This window comes from Bufo gargarizans, chromosome 8 (assembly GCF_014858855.1).
Source record: "Bufo gargarizans isolate SCDJY-AF-19 chromosome 8, ASM1485885v1, whole genome shotgun sequence".
NCBI lineage: Eukaryota > Metazoa > Chordata > Amphibia > Anura > Bufonidae > Bufo > Bufo gargarizans.
In genome coordinates this window covers 49198816-49213973 of record NC_058087.1, presented here as the reverse complement: position 1 = coordinate 49213973, position 15158 = coordinate 49198816, and the positions used below count along the sequence as shown (strand labels likewise).

At 46.0% G+C, this 15158-nt stretch overlaps 1 protein-coding gene across 1 annotated transcript in view; it reads left to right on the top strand.

The window, feature by feature from the left end:
- The first annotated feature begins 247 nt into the window (after window positions 1–247).
- Window positions 248–15158, top strand: part of SH3BP4 (SH3 domain binding protein 4) — a 54007-nt gene continuing 39096 nt past the window's right edge. Inside the window, exon 1 of the mRNA XM_044303186.1 lies at window positions 248–371. The gene's annotated coding sequence lies outside the window, so the exon portion shown is untranslated. The remainder of the gene's footprint in view (window positions 372–15158) is intronic.

The following is a 15158-nucleotide window of genomic DNA, read 5'->3' as shown; positions in this document are numbered from 1 at the left end:
CGTGTAGCCCTAGCCTTATAATTGATATGTTGTATTATGGGACAGACATCAAACATGGCATTACAATACTACTGTGAATCATGTTGCTTCTTTATGTGTTTTCTCTACCATTTTTGGTGACGTCTCCTCTCCCCAGTGCAGTAACCTGACCCTCATCATCAGGAGACAGACTGCTCTGCTCTGCAGGAGTTAATAAGGAGCCCAGACTTCCCCCCACTCCGGCTCCTCCTCCGGGGGCGGGACCGCGCGTAGCTCCTCCCTCCCGTCCTCTCAAAGCAGCTGGGTCTGTTCCCTTGGCGTGAATGCAGCTAGTAGCGGAGAGGATGGGGCTGCGGTGACCCGAGATTAGGAGGATCCCCGTTATAACGGAGGTAAGAACACGGGGCAGCCTCCACTGCTCTCGGTGTGATGCGTTACTCTGTATGTGTACTGCACGGTGTGCACCGTCTCTGCATTTCACTGCCAGCCTGTCTTGTGTTGTGCACGCTGCCTGTTCTCATTGCCCCTCTCTGGGGTATTACCTTGCAAGATGTTACTAGAGCATGGTGTGTGTGTCTGATGTTCTGTGTAGCGGAGCTAAGTTTGTCATTTGGCATACATCTCTGCTACATCCATCCCCCTTCCCCTTGCCCCAAAGTTTCCGGAGGTTTCCACAACTTGACATCTGCAAGTTGAAGCAGTGGCCATGGGGGCAGACATTTGTCTGGGACTTCCTGTCAGTAATTCCATGGAAGGATTTTAAAGGGGTTCTCCAGGAACTAGAAAAACATTGCTTATTTATTGTAAAATATATATATATATATATATATATATATATATATATATACACAGCACCATCCCTGTCCACAGGTTGTGTATGGTACTACGGCTCAGCCGCATTACCTTCAAAGGAGCGCCAATACCAGATACAACCCATGGTCAGCTATGGCGCTGTTTTTTGGAATTAAGCGGGCCTTGCCCCTGCTTCCTTAGAACAGTAGATTGCACTCCGCTAGAGCCTAGCAATTAAGCAACAGTTGATAACATTTTGGACTTGGGATTTAATATCCCTTTAAGGCTTGCACATTGCATGATGGAAGTATCCGGCAAGCTCATGCCATAGGAATGTAATTGTGATTCCTCCCTTATGTAGATACCTTGGGGGCAGAAAGTGCGCGGTTCTTACGTGAGCCTGTTAACCTGCCGGTGCCGGATGTCCACGGAACACGGCGTTCTGGAACTTTTCAGTAGTCTCTCTGGAGCGCTACCTAATATCTCCAGAATGTCATCTGGACACTTCCACATAGGAAATGACTGCACAGCTATCCAAATAGCTCCTGATGTATTCCCTGCGCTCAGTTGTAACCCGTCCTCTGACTCTCCATCATGCTAATGACCCTAAAATTAGCTCCCTTGCTGTAAATGTTTACCCTCCCTGCATTCTCCTTCCATGAAATACCTTCTCCTGGGTCTAGGAGCCACTGTTTGCGTTCATGCCACTCTCCCGCTGGCTCAGGATTATTCTGGATGCGTTTGGATTAGCCGTGTTATTTAGTAGGCACTATATATGCTTATAACATGTGCTGTATTACATGTCTGCCGGCAGCTGGTGTCAGGTTACCTGGCCTGTAGGTCATGTTCTGGTTCCTGAGTGTGATGCCAACCAGTACTAAGCTCCAGTAATGATCGTTTTGGACCCATAGGCAAACGTTTTTTAAATTGCGAGAAAAATATCAGGTTTATTTTTTACTTTGCCATTTTATTCCGAGACATGCATGTGAATCGTAGTGATCATGGACAATGAGTCCGCATTTGTGATACGGAGTGCACACGGCCTGTGCCCGTATTTGCGGACCCGCTGTTTGCAGGTTGCAATATGGGCATGGCCGTTCGTGTGCATGCCCCCTAAAAAAATAATTGTATGAACAGACACATTGAAATCAGTGGGTACGTTGGCTGTCCGTGGGAAAAATGCGGTCAGCACACATCAGTGAAAAACAGAAATGTGAACAAGACCTTTAGGCCTCATTCCTGCGTCAGTGATGAAATCCATGATCAGATGCTCAGTGATTCATCCGTGATTATTTCTGTGAAGAATCCACGTTTGGTCCGTATGTCCGTTTTTGCTCTCTGTGTGCCATCTGTGTTCTACGGACACTGCACAGCTGGAAATTAACTTTCAGAACATCTCCTCTTAATGGTCTGGAGACACATGGCATCAATGTTGTGTCCATGTTTTTCACATACCCACATAGACTATAATAAGCATGACAAAATGGGGCACGGACTGTGGTAAAACACTGTGTGAGTACACACATTAAAATGAACGGGTACGTGCTGTCCGTGGAGAACATGGACATCACACGTCCGTGAATCACTGACGTGTGAATGAGGCCTTAGGCTTCTTGCACACAACAGTATGCCCCCCGTGGCCGTATTGCGGGCCGCAATACACGGGACATCGGCCATGTGCATTCCGCATCACGGATGCGGACCCATTCACTTGAATGGGTCCACAAATCCGGAGATGCAGTGCGGCACGGAACCATGGAATGGAAGCACTACGGAGTGCTTCTGTGGTGGTCCGTTCCCGCAAAAAATTAGAACTTGTCCTATCTTTTTGGAGAACGGACAGATCGCGGACCCCATTCAAGTGAACGGGTTCACAATCCGCATGTGGTTGGCCCACGGTTGATGCCTGTGCATTGCATTGCAAATTGGGTTATTGCCAACTGGAACCCCTGACGGAAACATTTAAAAAAAGGCAGTGTGACCTGAGAACATACCCTTTTGACCTAACGACTGTATTTTTAGTCTGCATTTTTTTTACAAATCTGATTCAGACCCATTCATTTCAGTGGGGCCACAAAAAATGCGGATAGCAAACCGTGTGGTGTCTGCATCAGTATGTCCGTTCTGCGGCCCCGCGAAAAACATAGAACATGTCCTATTGTCCGTTTTGTGGACAAGAATTGCCATTTCTAACATAGGGCTGGACCTGCGGAAGGGTAAAATGCAGGATACACACAGCGTGGATCGCAAAACCGATAGTCGTGTGCATGAGGCCTTAGTTAGCAATTCTGTTCTAACACATGGCTAGACCTGTCCATCAGGGGCCCCTATTGAGTAAAACTGTGCACATGGTACTGCACACGTGCTGGTTACTTATGCCATGCACAGTGTAACTTATTTGTAAAATGTAATACACAGTGACCGCCCCTTTAATAGATCAGCAGGGGCTCTCTTGTCCCGACAGAGTATCAGTAGAATTCAGGTTTCCACACAGACCTCTGGCCTAATTCACGCAAACCTAAAGCTACTTTCACACTTAGGTTGTTAATTCCAGTATGATTTACATTGTTTTAAGTGCCGGATCCGATTTTATGACCGCACACAAAACCGCAGTTTGCATTCACAAAACGGAGTGCTGCCAGAGGAAGATCTTTCTATTCCAAACGCATGAGGACTAAACAGAATTTTTTTTTTTTTTTTTTTTTTTTCCCGGTATTGAGATCCTCTGTCAGTTTGCAATACTGGAAAACTACAGCTCAAGTGTGAAAGTATCCTAATTTTACATGTGTGCTTGTCCGTGTGTACAACAGACTCCACACTGGCCCATAGAAGTAAATGGCGCTAGTCACGCCCCCATGTGGACCGAGGATTCCTGCACAGAAACTCGGGGCACTCGCTACTTTGGCCGTTTCTCACAGAACATGGACCTGGAGACCATAGTCGCCAGGTCTGTGCCCTCCATGAACATACGGATCTCTCTGCCATATGTAAAATTGTGTAAAACATTGATGCAGGCGGTTGAGTCTGGCCTCGACCTGTGTCATGCCACAGAGCAGCACCCGCAAGCTGTCCTATAACAGAGGAGCAGTCTTCCATCATACAGAGGCCTAAGTGATGGCCGGCTAATCGCCTAATCACTCGTTCACACACACTGGGCCTTTTGCATAAAAAATGCACACAAAAATGTTATGCATAGTAGTCGCATTATAGCTTTCAACTTTGTAAAGTCGGTTTAAGCATGAAAGTACTACTAGGAGAATTTGGGGGGAAATTTATCAAACCTGGTGTAAAGGCAAGCTGGCTTGGTTGTCCATACCAGCCAATCAGATTCCAGCTTTCATTTTCCAAAGAAGCCCTGAAACATGAAATGTGGAATCTGATCGGTTGCTATCGGCAACTAAGCCAGTTTTCCTTTACACCAGTTTAGATGAATCTACTCCATTGTTTGCACTGGTTTTATGCGTGAAGGCGTCATTGTGAATAGAGAACGACATTTCCTCAGGACTAATATCTGACATTATTAGCGTTTTTAAGTCAAAATCCACCCCCAAAATGTTCAGTTTTGCCTGGCTCAGGCAGCGCAATAATGCTGACACCGGCCTCTGATAGGCTTTAGTCCTAGTTCCTGTAGCCTATTAGAGGAAACGGTGGGCCAGGGAGACATCACTGCCGTCTCAGCATTCAACTGTCCTGAGTACAGCAATGCAGTTGACTATGTAGAGATGAGCTTTTCCGCAATGAAAGCGCTCATTGCCCAGGGCCCTTCTGCTGCCCACCTCTTGCCCCTACCTGACCTCATTGGTGGTGCACCCCTGGTTATCAATATCAGATCGTCGGGGGTTCAACACCCGGGATCCCTATCAATTGGCTGTTGGCGGCCAGCGCTCCAAGAGTGTCGCGGCCTCTTCCTAGGCCATGTGACATCACCGCACATCGGTCACATGGCCTAGTTGCAGCTCAGCCCCATTGAAGTGATTGGGACAGAGCTGCGGTGCGAAGCACAGCCACTATACCATGTACAGCTCTGTGCTTGGAAAACTGAAGGAGTCGGCTGCACTCGCCAGAGCTCCGATGAGCGCGACTCCCTGAAACGGCTGATCGGCGGGGGTGCCGGGACTCGTGAGGATAGGTCATCATTGTCCATTTCTGGATAACGCCTGCTTCTGCTATTGAACGATGTATACTTGCCTGTCCCAGCAGCTTCGGTCCTGCGAGCTGGCTCATGTGTACACATCACTGCTGAAGCCAGTTATTGGCGGTAGTGGAGCAGGTAACCGTGCCCGGCTGAAAGTAAGTAAGCCAGGGAACAGGAGATGGACACACGTGATTCAGCGCAGGGAGCAGGCAAGTATGAATCTGTCCATAGCGGAAGCAGGCTGTAAGCAACACTTAAAAGGGTTCTGCAGTTTGTTTAATGGTGATCTATCCTCTGGATAGATCATCAGCATCTGATCAGCGGGGGTACTGAGAAGGCAGCGGCCCTCCAGGAGCGCCGCGGCCTTCTCGCTGTTTACCGCTGGCCCAGTGACGTCCGGAATAGTATCGATGGCCTGGGCTGGGCTAAGCGCTGTTCACTTGCTGATGCGTTATCCAGAGGATAGATCATCAGTTTAAACAAACTGCAGAACCCCTTTAAGTTAGTTAAACCCCTTTTTAAGGAAGACTTTCCAAAGCCAGCACTGGGATTGGATCACATCCTGGGAGCTCAAGAACACCCTGCACACGAGTGTAGCCATTTTTGTGGTCTGCAAATTGCAGGTCCAGAAAATACGGCTACCAGATGTGTGTGTTCTGCATTTTGCGATCGGTACATCCTGCCTTTTGTTACAACTGGCTGTTCTTGTCTGCAAAATGGACAAGAATAGGACATGTTCTATATATATTTTTTATTAATAAATGGGTCTGCATCTGATTCGGAAAAAATGCAGTTCAGATGCAGACCAAAACTACAGTCGTGTACATTAGCCCTAAAACTGTCTTGTAATAGTCCGATCTGATGCACTAAATGTACATGGAGCTATAATACCGCCATGTGCAGGAGCCGTTATTCTTGTACTGAAGGTGAGGAGGATGGGAGGTTTATGGTAGGTTTATAGGCCATAAAAGTTGTCTATCTGGGCTGTAAAAGCTGTGACTACGTATTTACTGCTTCTGTAAAGCTGATAAAATTAATTGCCTAGTTTTTCTGTGCTAATTTCCCAAACCTGCGGGACCTGACAAACATGAAGGCTCCTGGCGATGTAAACCTCGATGCCACACCTGCCTCTTTCTTCCATGAAGGAATTACCAGTACAATGACTGGGATAATGGGAAATCTTACAGCCTGGTATAGTAGAGCACATTTGTGCTTGATGGCCGCAGCTTTTTTACCTCACGTCTTCTCTCGGACGCCCTGTGTTTTACGTAAATGAGGCTCGCAAAGCTTGAAAAGGGAGACAACAAGCGGATGTCAGGGCAGCAGCTGAAGTCTCCATGGTAATGTGTGTAAGGCCCAGGCTCTCCGGAGGCTTTTATCAGGGTAAATGTACGTTCGTGGTCCCAGCTGCTCTGAGACTGTACAGTACGTGACGTGCAGCTGTACTTGGATTAACGCTTTCCTTGCGGCCAAGGTGTATTGCAGCGTAATTTCCATCTACCTGTATCTGGAAAGGTTAAGGTTGCGGTTTATTTCTGTAATTGTGACGAGGGCCGGCTGCCAGTACTCTGTATTACTCCAGCTGTTCTCCTCCCGTGTACTACTCCTGTCTTCGTAAATAAACCACACTTGCCACGTCTCCAGCAGTGACATCTGAGCTCAGACGCCTGCGGGCGTGTGTATGTCAGGGACACAGGTACTAGACAATGAACTATAATTTGTCATCCATTCTTAATTCTGCGAGCGTCTGAGGTCCATACTACCAATACACCTGGTAACAGGTTTTAGGTTTTCTTCAATTCAAAGCGTCTGAATGAAAGGGAATGTTTCGTCCGAAAATGAACTATTGATTCCATCTTGGTGCTTGCACTTGCTCATTTATGTATAAATAAAAAAGGGGTAAGGGCCCCTTTCACACGAGCGAGTTTTCCACGCGGGTGCAATGCTTGAAGTGAACGCATTGCACCTGAATCCTAACCCATTCATTTCAATGGGTCTATGCGCATAAACGTTGTTGTTTTTCACGCATCATTTCTGCATTCCCTGAGAATCGCAGCATGGTCTATATTGTGCGTTTTTTTTCACACCGCCCATAGAAGTGAATGGGTCTTCAGTGAAAAACGCATTGCACCTGTTTTTCATTGATGGTGATGTTTGTAGATCTTCAGGGTTTTTCGTGTGCGCGTGCGCGTGCGCGTGCGTGTGTGTGTGTGTGTGTGTGTTTTTCTTCTGCAGCGATTCAACATACAGACAAAATAAAGGTATTGTTTTGATCAGCATGATCAACTCTACCAGACAACATGCCTGGTTTATTAGGGTTGATCATGCTCGCATATGCTCTTTTTAAAGCTGGGCTCACACGTCCCTGAATAGCTGTGGCGTTACAGCCACAGATTTTTAATGCGTCAAATCCGCAGCATTGTACAGTACCTTGAAAGTGGATGAGAGTTTAAAAAAACTCATCCACACGCTGCTTACAAAAAACGCAGAGTAAATTGACCTGCGCTGCAAGTTTGAAATCTGTAGCAATGTCCGTTTTTTTTATGCTGCCGATCTCCCCAGTGGATTTCACACTTTGCAATGGAGAGGATGAAGTCTGCTGAATCTTTCTGTGGCAAAAACGGATGCGATATTTACTGTCTTTGTTGCGGTTTCTGCTGCAGAAACGCAGAAAGAGTATTTTTCCTGCTAAAATGTCTGGTACGTGTGGATAAACCCTACATGGTCCTTATGGCTATGCTGAAAATTTTGAGCCCCAAATGAAATTTGTAAAAAAAATTAAAAATAGCTTTCAGAGGTTTGGGTTAAAATAATCAAAGCTCTGCCTATATTTACATGTATGCATCATTTTAATATTGTTTGTATTTTTTGTGCTTTCCACTCTTCTAGCTGAAGCAAATATTATGCTCCAGCATTAGGATGCCTCGTGTGCGTGCCAATCTGCTTGTGTGGATGACAGCCTTTCACGCCAAATCAAGCAGCTGGTAAAGACATATGTTTACAGTCAAAATTGTACATGGCTGCCTTTAATCAAAAACCTTTTAATCTCCATGCAGTGGTGGCTATACAGTATATAGTGCCCTGTTTCACATTAGTTTGCTTTAATGTGGTTTATCACATTTCCATCAGGTAGTTTATCTGGTTTGTGGTTTCTTGAGTTGTTACAATCTTTCAATACGTTTCCTTTTATTTACTATGTACAGGAATATTTGTGAGATGTTTTGGTGACGTCTTGTTTCAGGGCAAGCAGTTTGCATAGGAGAAAGGTGGATTTCCTATTTGCATGCCTTGACCCCCGCTCATTAGGCAAATGTCAGGTCTTAACCACAATTTGTCGTTTCAGGATTTACTGCACTGTTGTCTGCATGTAGGCAACTAACAAGCGTTTTACTGGTAATAGCCATGCAATTGTCTATAAATCTTTCCCTTCAGATAGATGATGGTTCTGTGGACATACCCTTACATTTCCCACCCATGGGGACATAAGCTGTTTGCCTGCCACGTTGGTTTGTTTATGTAACCCACAACTAGCTTATTGTTTCTGAATGATGGGGGCGGTTGCAGTCAGCCCATATCATAAAGCCCATCTATAGCGTTGGTTGTATTCAGCAAGAAAAATCATGGCCAGGGCCATGACCTTGCTGGGTAAAGACGCACAGCAGCATTCCTGGCCTTAGAATGTCTGAACTTTAGGATCCAGACCGAGCTTTGGACGGGGAGTAGCGTTCAGTGACCACAGTACCGATTATGATGGCTACGTAGTAATCGGTGGATAATTGGTAAGGAACATTTGCTTTATGAGTCCAACAACCTGTAATGTAGATCAAATCACAGGAATACAAACCCTATAGGGGGTCATACCGAATGATTATACAGCTCTCTCTTCCGATTCCCCTATGCATATACACACTCGGTTCAGCTGCATGCAGCAGCGTTTGACAAAAAGCTGGCATTTAGGCGTATTTCACATGGGTGATACGGGATGAGGCAGGGTCAGTGCAGGGAAAAACGGATGGTTTTACACACAGGTTTAATCAGTTTTGTTTGTGATTGCGTTCAGTGTTTGTTTTTTTCCGCGTGGACGTGATCAGTTTTTGATGTGTTTTTCATGAGCATGAAGGAAAAACGGAAGACTAACGCTGGGTTCAGACTTGAACGTACGCTCTGTATGCGCAATTGTACGGCCGTTTGCAATCGCGCATACAGAGACAAGCGAATGCCCATTGTCGCGCGTTCCCGCTGAAGTCTATGTACGGGAACGCGCGACAAGACGCCCCAAAGAAGCTCATGTACTTCTTGGGGCGTTTTACAGCGCGATCGTACGCACTGTAAAACGCTCAGGTGAGAAGCATTCCCGTAGGGAATTATTGGTTCTTGCCTGTTGAGCGTTTTACAGTGCGTAGGAACGCGCTGTAAAATGCTCAGGTCTGAACCCAGCGTAAAGCTAGGGCTACATGCGACAAAAAAGGCACAGCTAGTCACGCAACATTTTTTGTAATCGTAGTTGTGGTATCGCAGTGCAACATGCTGCAACTGCGACCCAACCGTTCAAAAATCCAGCTTCGACATCGTTGAGCATCACAAAAGAAATGCAGTGAGTTTTCAGCGACAAGAGGTTGCGTGACACGTCGCCCTAGTCTAAGGATACATTCATTTGACCATGTGTATTTTGCAGTCAACAAAAAATCCAGATGACCGTGTGACGTCCATTTTGCATATTTTTTTTTTTTTTTGCTCTAGCTCCTGAAGATACGTGGTGAATACATGTCACTATTTATTATTTTTTTTCGGACCCATTGTAACAATGCCTATACTTGTCCACAAAACGGACAAGGATAGGACATGTTCTCTTTTTTGTGAGGCTATGCAATGGACATACGGATGCAGACAGCACGCGGACAGCAATTGCAATGAATGGGCCCGCATCCTGTCCACAAATAATGCTGATTGGATGCAGACCAAAAATATGGTTGTGTGAATAGGACCTTACACTGAACACTCATAGCAACCAAAAGTGATAAATGCGTTGCATATGGATGTCCTCTGTTTCTTACGCAAGTCGTATGTATTTCTATGGGGCCATGGTTGTGTGAAAAAACGCACAATCTAGAACAAGCAGCGCTTTTTCCAGAATGCAGAGACGATACTGAAAACGCGCTTGTGTGGAAGAGTCTTATACCACCGGTTCCCTGTCTGATCCAATTATAGTTAATGGGGATCCGGCAGTCTTCGGTGGTAATCAGCTATGACGGTTACAGAAATTCTGGTAGTCTGTTGCTCTGCTGGAATGGACTACCGGAATTAAAGGGGTTATCCAACCCCTTAAATACAGCCAATGGTGAGCTGCGACGGGAATAAGCCTCCCTAGCAACACCCGCGATGCTTGGGAGGCTCGTCCGTCGCGGCATGCTATTGGCCGCCCACCTAACGCACACACAACAGCCCCCGCCCCCCTATAAAGTCAGATGATTTTATCCGCGCAATGAGGAGACGCAGTGGCAACTGTGCGGGCATCAGAAGCGAGCGGGAAGCCAGGTCAGTACAACCTGTGTGAGGGGACCGGGCATTTGGGGAAGGGATTTTAGGGGTTGGAAAACCACTTTAGGACCGGAGATGTGAACCTACACTAAAGGAGGGTTTAGATTCTCCAATGTACAGATTGTTGGGAACGAGCGTTCAGAGGAATGTTTGTTCTTGATAATCTGCCTGATTATCGGGCAGTATAAATCCACCTTAAAGCTACAGAGTTTACCAGATACTGCCGGACCCCATAGACTATAATGGGATCCGGCCACTTAACAATATAAGCGCCGGTTTATGGCCAGACATAAAACCGCAGCATGCAGTGGTTTCTATCTGTCTGAAGCAATTATTTTGCCGCAAAGCAGAAGGATCCCGTTAGTCTATGGGGAATGGCAGTATCGGGTTAGGCCAGCTCTGGTGAGCTGTGGCAGATGTTCTCTGCTGGATATGTTTACTGTGGATGTGGACGTAGCCTAACTTGTGTACACCTGAAAGCGTCCACTCTGTGTGCAGACCTGCTCCCTCTCGGTGGCCCTGGATAAACCACTGATAAGAATAAATACTGCACTTGATCTTTGTCGAGATCAAGGCCGAGAAGCAATTTTCACTCCTCTCTCGGCGCCCTCTGCTGCATTTATTATAGCTGAGATGGCGTGTTGGTTGTCGTTCTTGGAGAATGGTTGTCATTTTGTCCTGGCGGTGCGGGATCCTGGGAGGGAGAGGGTGCGGGAACTCTGCTTTCTCTTTTTGATGAGAGGATTAAGGCCGATTTCCCTGCCCTCTCAGATCCTCCATCCTCTTGCTGCTTCCTAAACAAGTTAACCACTTGCTGTCTGGCACGGTCTCGCCTTGCTGGCTAGCCACCAGCCGCAGGATGAGCCATCCAGTTCCTCAGTACTGCCATTGTTTATTCAAAGATATTCTTGGCTCGTTCATTGATGTAAACCTGCATTGTGCCAGGCATTTCTGATTCCTGCCTGCCCTTTGTTAGCTGCGTCTAAAAGCACTGAATGTACACCTCAAAGGTTAAGCCATCATTAAGAAGCATTAGTTTTATTGCAGTACAATGTCGTATTAATGTTCACGTCACAGTGATCCATAAACTGTTCTAGGAATTCTTGCCGCTATTTTGTGTTTGCTTGTTTTTTGTTTTATTTATTTTGCCTGTTCTCTTCCTGATGCCTTTAATTCTCTAGAATGGGATGGAGCTGCAATCTCCTGCACAGCTGGTGCCAAATGTATGGAGCTGCTCCTAGTAAACAATGTACGTCATGCAGGACATCGAGGGCCCCGTCAATCGGCTAATTGATGTAGAAGTGCCCCCCCCCCCCCCCCTTACTAATTTGATAACCGATGCGATGGGTAAGCCATGAATATCAATATCGTGGTCCTGGAGTATCCTTATACCCCTATAAAGTGTATCCTCTGTTGCCCAGTTGTTCAGTCTGACATTCAGTGACTCATCTGACCACCGCTGAGATCGGACCTTCCAGTTCCATCACGTTGCACTGGCAAGACTGGTTCGTTACTTACAGAATAAGGCCTCATTCACATGTCTCACACATTTCCATTGAGTTTCATGTGTTTATTCACACATCCTTCTTCTCCAGTGACCATGGGTCAGTAGGAAAACGGACATGTCAGTGAGGCAGACCAAACTTGCCCATTGAAGTCTATGGGTCAGTGAAAACCACTGACAGAACAGATGGCATCTGACTATTGGTAAGAGAAACTCTTGAAATCCCTTTTAAGCATAGCAGTGCACACGGAATATGGAAGACACGCCAAGGGCAAAAACTGACCTAATCATGATGGGTGATTGAGATATCAGATCTGTACAAGTAAGGCCGTATGTATGTGATGGTGTGTATTTTGCAGTCCACAAATCGTGGATACCGGCCATGTGCATGCCACATTTTCCTAATAGAACTGCCTATTCTTGTCTGGAAAATGAACAAGAATAGGACATGTTCTTTAATTTGTGTTATGGCTTTTTTAGCGGCCCTGTAGAAATCTATAGGTCCATGTACTATGCATGAGCTCTCAATGTGGCCTATGTGATCAGTATGCTATACAATCACAGTGTAAGGGCATCCACAAGGTATTACACAAAGTTTTTTGTATGGAAAAAAACTGCAGAGTAAGGTCTCATGCCGTTGTTCGGCTGTTCTGTGCATTGGGGACTGCAATTTGCAGTCCCCCAATGCACGGCTAACATTCGTGTGGATTCCACAGACAGATCCAGATCCATTCAGCTTAAATGAATCCGTGATCTGTCCGTACTGCAAAAAAATAGAACATGTTCGTGGTTTTTGTGCCGAGGCACAGAGAGAAACCCCATGGAAGCACTCGGTTGTGCTTCCGTGGAGTTCAGTGCCTCCGTTCCGGATCCATTTAAGGCTACTTTCACACTGGCATTTTGGTTTCCGTTTGTGAGATAGTTTCAGGGCTCTTACAAGCGGCCCAAAACAGATCAGTTTTGCCCTAATGCATTCTGAATGGAAAAAGGATCTGCTCAGAATGCATCAGTTTGCCTCCGATCAGTCTCCATTCCGCTTTGGAGGCGGACAGCGTTTTGGTGTCCGTCTGACGAAACTGAGCCGAACTGATCCGTTCTGACACACAATGTAAGTCAATGGGGACGGATCCGTTTTCTATGACACAATGGAACACAAATCTGTCCTCCATGACTTTCAATGGTGTGCAAGACGGATCCGTCTCGGCTATGTTACAGATAATACAATCGGATCCATTCTGAACGGATGAAGACGTTCGTATTATCTGAACCGATCCGTCTCTGAAGATCAATGACGGATCCGCACCAAACGCAAGTGTGAAAGTAGTCTAAGTGAATGTGGAGTGCACATGACCGGTGCCCGCATATTGCCAACCTGCTGTTTGTGGGCTGCATTACGGGCATGGTCAGGCAACGGCTGTGTGCATGAGCCCTAATACAGTACCAGCATAGTGAGTGACAGTAGACAAATCTCCGAACGGAGCCACCGTCTGCATTAATATGAGCGGATCCGTTCAGAACGGATCCGCCCGAACGCTAGTGTGAAAGTAGCCTAGGCTACTTTCACACTGGCGTTTCTGGGTGCGCTTGTGAGATCAGTTTCAGGGCTGTTTTGGGCCGCTTGTGAGAGATCAGTTCAGCCCCAATTAATTCTGAATGGATAAGGATCCATTCAGAATGCATCAATTTGGCTGCGTTTGGTCTCCGTTGCGTTTTTTAGACTGTCACTAAAACGCAGCTTGCAGCGTTTTGGTGACCGTCTAACTATGCGGAGCCAAACGGATCCATCTAGACTTACAATGTAAGTCAATGGGGACTGATCCGTTTTCACTGAGACAATATGGTGCAATTGAAAACGGATCCGTCCCCCATTGACTTTCAATGTAAGTCAGGACTTAGACTTGGACTTTGTTTTAGTTTTTTTTAAAGAATAATGCAAACTGATACAAGCGTTTGCATTATCGTTGCGCATCCGTCTGTGCAAATACAAGACGGATCCGCACAAAACGCGAGTGTGAAAGTAGCCTAACGTGGTTATTGCTGCAGAAACGCAGAGAAATCTGTGGATATTCTGTTTCTACATGTGTGCAGGTAGCCGAAAAGTCAGTATTCTGCCATGTTAATAGCGATATTCTGTGAGATTAGTACAGAGGCCGTGCTTGTATTGTGATGTAATTTGCACTGCCTACAATGTACAGGCATATGGAGAGCTTGGGTAGTGATGAGCTGTCTGATATCACTGAGCAGAAAGGGTGCATGTAGCCACCGGATCAGACGATTGCTATAATTGAAGGACTACTTCTTGATATTTGCATACATATTAAATAGTGTGTGTGAGATTATTTATATATATATAATCACACACCCAGATATTGCCTTCTATGTTGGAATTGTTAGTGCACCCATAACCGGTTTGCTCTGTCCATAAGGTCCCTTCTTCTGACATCTGCTGCTCCTTATTATAGGATCAGGATGACGCTTGGCCCATGCTCAGGATTTGCTGACGTCCAGGTGCTCCCCTTAACTCTTCCTTATCCTACTGTCAAGTTGTTTTTTATTTTTTGTATACTTTATAACCTGAGGGAAATCCTTTATTAATGCACAGCAGTTTTGTATGGTGCAAGCAATCGGTGATCGCTATTTGGTCTGCTCGGCTTCTTATCTTCACCTCTAATGACCTACGAAAATGAGGCCTTGAAGGCTGCTAGCTGTGGAGGAGGGGATTAAATGACTTTTTCTCTTTATATGGTAGCTATTTCAGTTTCTAAGAATGTCCAGGTGTGAGAATACGTGGTACTACTGAAATAATTCATCACCGTGCACTGCGTTCTTACCTTAACTGGAACATTCTGTACCAGTTGAGAGGTTTGGTCATTATATCATATCGCTGAGGTATAGACGGTATGTAGTGGGCCAAGCGGAGTTTGTCCACCGCAGCGCAGGTGGCAATGCGCCAGAATCTGCACCAGTCTGATCTTGCATGAAGGTACGTACGTCCACGCGTGGCATAAATGCAGATATTCTGGAGCCATATTCCGTGCGCACAACCTCCAGAATTTATAGTAGAAGCAATGTGGATGAGATTTTATTTTCTCTGCAGCTCCTCCACCTGCTGCAGAAAGTTTCCACAATGAAGTCTGCAGATATCTTGACCTGCGCTACAGATTTTAAATGTGGGTGTCTTCTTTTTTTTTTTTTTTTTTTTTTTTTTTT